The following is a 6,071-nucleotide window of genomic DNA, read 5'->3' on the forward strand; positions in this document are numbered from 1 at the left end:
TTCCTTAATTGCATAGCGCATTCCATCCTTCAAAATTTAAAAATTTGGACGCAAACTTTTTAAAATCACTGTATCCTCGCGTCCGCAATCGATTTCTTCATACATATCGGCAATGGCAACGCCAATTCATTGCTGTCACGTCTACGAGTGCATTGCCTCATTGTTATCGTTGTTGTTTCATTTTACGTTTTGAGTGTGTATTTTTTTTTTTTTTTGATTACGCATTACTGCTGTGCTGCTGGAAATTTATGGATTTTGGTTTGTGTATTGACTAAGCAGTCACTGCTGTTGTACGTTGGCCATCTTGGGAAATTAGGCAGCCTTCTATACGCAAACAAACGCGCATAAATAAGCATTACAAGTCAATAAGCAACATTTATGTACTCTGGCAATCCTAAAGCGAACGCTCGTACTCTTATATGTAAATTGATTTACTTCCGTTTATTTGTACATTTGGAAGGGAAATTTTAATTGCAACAACCCCAATTTCAATGGCATCTACACCATTTTCAGTTGTTTCCAAAGGACAAACACATTTTACTTATGTCAGCAACTATCGAAATATGCGGGGGACTCCGTTCAATTCAATCAGCGCCGAGCTGTCAGTTGCCGCTGTCACGCACCAATGCGGCGTTAACAATGTCCAACGCCTGCTGCTATTTGTAGTGGTGTTTGCTTTTGCTTTGTTTACAAATGCACATAGGTATGTGTATTTGCTGTCTGCACTAGTCAACTGTTCGAATGCAGTTGAACGACAAACAGTCTGTTAGCCAGCAAGTTTCCTTTTCCCCACCATGCAATCCTCCTTTTGAAAGCTTAACATAAACACGTTATTAAATGTAAAAGTCTGATTTTACTTTCTTGTCTCGTTGCTGCCGTTTACCAGCACTGGGAACTCGTTTCTTTATTCATTTAGTGCATGCTTTCAGCAGTTGCTCTACTCGTTGCTTTATTAGTTGAAATAGGGATGTAAAGAAATCCTATCTGACAAAACAAAGCGAGTGCACGAGTTCAGCGAGCACAACAGTAATCTTCCAGTGCTTTGTTCCGTCCGCACCTGTGTGAGGAGAATGTTCCTTTGTTTGTTTTCAATTTCATTTGCTTACTAGTGATTAATGAAAGCAATGAGGAAAATTATGGAGTGAATTTATTTATGGCGTTGGAGAAATCTATCATTAAAAATACAATTATTTTCAAAATTAAAGTGCTTACATATATTTTAAGAATACAGATAAAAATTGCATATGAAGTCATACTTCTAATTTTGTTGGCACATTTTTTCTTTTTAAATTGTCATTCAGACAGAAGTAATTATTATTTAGTAGACTGAGTGTAGACCCGCCACTGCTAAAGCTAACTATCTATCACTGATTCTTATCAAAACGAAATTTTCACATATTCACTTTTATGGCTGTGTAGAATACCACCAGTCATTTTTTTATGAAAATTCTTAAAAAAATATTCAAATAAAAAAGTAATATTTATAAGTAAGCTTCATAGTAATGCTTTCATTGCATTAAACACGTACTACGTTTTAAAATTAAAGCATTTATCTTGCAACAATGTAATTTGCAACAAATGTATTTTCTTTGTAAGCTCAAGATAAATCTATAACAATTATACAAAAAAAAGTGACAGCAGTCTTTCCTTCCAGTGTCGGTAATGTGCATTACAAGTAGTTCGTGTACAATGATGCGGATAATGCTTGTGAGAAATGTCGTAGACAATGTCGACGAGCAATGCATCGCAGTGACACGAGTCAATGATATGGAAGCATAACAAAACTTACTTGATGATAGCATGAATCATCTCTTTGGCGAGACGAACTGCCAGTTAGACAAACAGACCGAGAGCGGGGTAGAGAGACAGGCAACTTGACAGGCTAACTGACTGCCTTTGTTGTCATCAACTTATGAGCTGTGTGCAACAGATCGGGTCAACAACACATCCGCCCGGCGTCTGTGCTCATTGCAAACGGAGCATTACACAGTCTCATAAATTCAAGTACATACATATATTTAAAGTATTACATACATACATATTTGCATATGCACAAAGACTATGTGGCAGTAAACTTAAAGGCATCTTAATTTAGTCAAATGTCTAATTGGCCCCCCACATACCCGTTCACCACAACCACACCCTGCGACATGTTATCCTCTGTCTTGCTGTAGACAGTTGAAAATGCATTTCATCATTTCTTTTGTTCACAAATGCGACTTATTGAGCTGAGACGAACGACCCGACAATTAATTAATGACCAGAGTACAATAGCATTTTAAGATGCGCTGGCCCATTCGCCAGTTGCTTTGCCTGGGTCTGGGTCGAATGAAGACACTGTGTGTGGTGCGGCGCGCGGCTACCATAACTAGAGTAGTACGCACTAATTGCATTTAAATGAATCATTTTGACAGTAATTACTACCACTCGAAAGTGTTGTTGCACAACAATGGCATTTCTGGATTCCGGACATGTGTTCGTAGATGAGCTTTCAAATCGGAAATGTTTTTCGCTCAGCTTATTTGTATTAATGACTGCCATAAATATACGAAGATCAGGGTTAAGCGGTAGCCACTATTTTGGTCATATCAATCTCAGTTACTCGTAGATCTCTTCAATTGTTGTACAAGTATCATTGCTTTTTAAGTGTGTAATTTGCCGCCTGCTTTGTATGTCCAATTTTGGTTGCGATCAATGTCGAATGTGAATGACGAGGACACTGATTGTGTATGAAGTAACTGTTTGAGGTAACAAACATACAAACATACGATACAAAATGTTAGTTGAGTTGTGAATTTTTCAATGTTTCCTAAAAATAAAAATATTATTTAATTTGTACGTGAAAAGTTCAGGTAATTTCCATTTTTGTCTTATGTGAGGAAAGTGTATAGGAAAGTGAAAGTTTAACAGTTCAAAGGGTTTACAAGGGTTATTTTGACACAGATCCGCGAAGTTCCCATTTCGAAGCGAAATGGCTGCTTCCAATTTTTTTTCGGGTTTTAATTTATTATAAATACTTTTAGTCTAAGCTCATAGCCTCTTGCAAGAGGTACGTCAATGCATCCCAACATTGTCTGCTTGTCTGTTTCTTTGGGAAACTTTGTGCTTTCTTATTCATTTAGCTTCATTCGTTTAAACAAATAAATAAAAACTTTAGTGTTATATATTATAAAAGTATCTACATTATCATTTCATTTCATATAAAACTAATTGTCTTAAATTTTTTATAAAATCATTTTCAATTGCTTATAAAATTTTTGCTTGCTTTTTTGTGTTTGCATAAGATTTTACTATTATTTAGCATAAAATTGAATTATCTATTCGCATATTACGAACTACACTGTATCTGTTTTCGTCGTCCGATCTATACAAATAGCTTCGTGCTAAATTATGTCATAGGCATTAATCATTAATTGCTTATTTATTAATTTTCGCTTTTATGCAAATTATTTATTATTATATTTACTTCTCCGCTACGTAATCTTCGATTATTTGCTTGAGTGTTTCACTCGGTGGACGCCGATTATCTTCGTTTGCTATTTTCCGTATTTTTATTTATTTATATCTACTTCCATAAATGTATCTACCATCAACATCTTTACTGGTTTCTGTTTTGAATGTTTTGTGAATGTAGTTTGATTTAAGATATTTTCGCCGAATAATTTGTGTGTCACAAGGCTCATCTATTATTTGACTTTCGTTTACTTGGTAATTAAGAAATTGGTGTGAAGTTCACCGATTCTACCAACAGGTGCCAAGGAATATGTAGCTTTTGGTCAAGGCTAATGTAACACTTTCATTTTTGTTGGGCTTGAACACTTGAGTTCAAATAAACTGATTGTTGTAAATTGGTGATATTAAAAAGATCATCACAGTTTGAGCAAATTCAACATGCATACTATAGTCATATCCTATATCTATAGTTTTGTTATCAATAATTTTTCAGCATAGTTGTAATTACAATTTTAATTGGCGTCCCAATACCAAATCTATTCCAGAATAATTTTTAATTATTAGGTCTACAACTTTGCTTCCGTCATAAATTTTTGTAAATTTAAGGCTTTATTGTATAACAAGTAAGGAAGGGCTAAGTTCGGGTGTCACCGAACATTTTATACTCTCGCATGATAAAGTGATAATAGAGATTTCAGGCGTGGGTGTGAACCGATTTCACCTATATTTGGTACATGTCATTAGGGTGTTAAGAAAATATTATATACCGAATTTCATTGAAATATGTGGAGTACTTCCTGAGATATGGTTTTTGGTCCATAAGTGGATGCAGCTTCCTTCTGACATTTCTTCCGTAAAATTTAGTGTTTCTGACGCTTTTTGTTAGTCGGTTAACGCACTTTTAGTGATTTTCAACATAACTTTTGTATGGGAGGTGGGCGTGGTTATTATCCGATTTCTTCCATTTTTGAACTGTATAAGGAAATGCCTAAAAGAAACGACTCTATACAGTTTGGTTGACATAGCTATAGTAGTTTTCGAGATATGTACAAAAACGTTAGTAGGGGGCGTGGCCACGCCCACTTTTGCAAAAAAATTACGTCCAAATATGACCCTCCCTAATGCGATCCTTTGTGCCAAATTTCATTTTAATATCTTCATTTATGGCTTAGTTATGACATTTTATAGGACGGACAGACAGACATCCGGATTTCAACTCTACGCGTCACCCTGATCACTTTGATATATATAACCCTATATCTGACTCTTTTAGTTTTGGGACTTACAAACAACCGTTATGTGAACAAAACTATAATACTCTCTTTAGCAACTTTGTTGCGAGAGTATAAAAACGGGCCAAAAGTGTTTTCTGTTATTCCCTCAAAAAGCAATGCTTAATTAACATACGAAATGATCCATTTTTTCATATAGATGGTAATAGTAGAGTAGTATTATCTAGTATGTATGTGTCAGCCTCAGCAAAGCGTGGACGGGTCCTCAGCCGCACTTTTCTTTGAATTAAAAAAAAAGCAAAATTTCTCGCAAATGTCAAGAATTCGGACCAGTAAGTTTTTAGTTTGTTCTCACTGATCAATATTGCGCAAATCCTTTATCATTTTATCCGTTGGTCTTTGGGCGCTGCCAATTTTTTTCTGCGTAGGTCGTAGTTTTGTGTAAAACTAACCGTTTATTAGCAACCACATGTATGTACCATATGTATTTACACATTTGTTCCAAAAATTTTACTATGTTTTCCTGAAGCATATATAAATATTCTCTGAAAATTTGAAAACAATCGATACTGCAGGTTTTTTTTTTTAATTCTTAAAAATCGATGTTTTTTAGTTCGCACTAGATATACCCGTTAAGAAAATACCAGCCTACAAAGTTTACTAACTTCGCAAGAGATAATGTCATTTATAGTATTGCTAGATCTCTTGAACAGAAAATACGGGTTACCCTTAGTAGAGAGGAATTTCAAAACTTTTCTGATGTTTCTGTAAGCTTAACGTTGCTTCAAAGAATAAAGATGTTAATTGCTATATGTTTTATAGCATGTGAATCAAGATGCCATCATTTAATCCATTAAGTCGTGACTGAGATAATTAGTATATGCAACTACTTATTTATACGAATACCTACAAACATATGTATAATTTTAGTCATGATTATTTCTGGTTTTTAATATACTCGTATATATAGTATATGCATAGCTCCTCTAATCCCTTCAAGATTAAAGTACAAATGTAATTATATTGAATACAGTAAATTTCTGCATATTTATATGTGTAAGTAAATATATACATCTATAATAATTTTTTTTTTTTTATATATTTAATCGATGCTTTGTATTGTACATATGCATACATATATACACTTCGTATTAAGGTTTGTGTGTAAAAAGAATATAAATAGGTTTGCAAACAGTAAAGCGACTGCTGATTTATGAGTATTCTTCTACAAAAAACATTTTTACATTTGTACATTTTTACATTTGTACATTTTTCCATTATACATATATACAAGTATGTATATACATAAATACTCGTATGAGTTCGTCGTCGTGTCATTGTATCGGGTGATTTTTTAAGAGCTTGATAACTTTTTTAAAAAAAAAA

The 6,071-nt window shown here is 34.1% G+C and overlaps 1 protein-coding gene across 16 annotated transcripts in view; it reads left to right on the forward strand.

Annotated features, from left to right (window-relative positions):
• LOC108975004 (protein-methionine sulfoxide oxidase Mical) overlaps nucleotides 1-6,071 on the forward strand; it is an 84,668-nt gene that overhangs the window by 31,633 nt on the left and 46,964 nt on the right. The gene's annotated exons all lie outside the window — the stretch shown is intronic.

Source organism: Bactrocera latifrons, unplaced genomic scaffold, assembly GCF_001853355.1.
Source record: "Bactrocera latifrons isolate USDA-ARS-PBARC rearing strain unplaced genomic scaffold, ASM185335v1 scaffold_60, whole genome shotgun sequence".
NCBI classification, from domain to species: Eukaryota; Metazoa; Arthropoda; class Insecta; order Diptera; family Tephritidae; genus Bactrocera; species Bactrocera latifrons.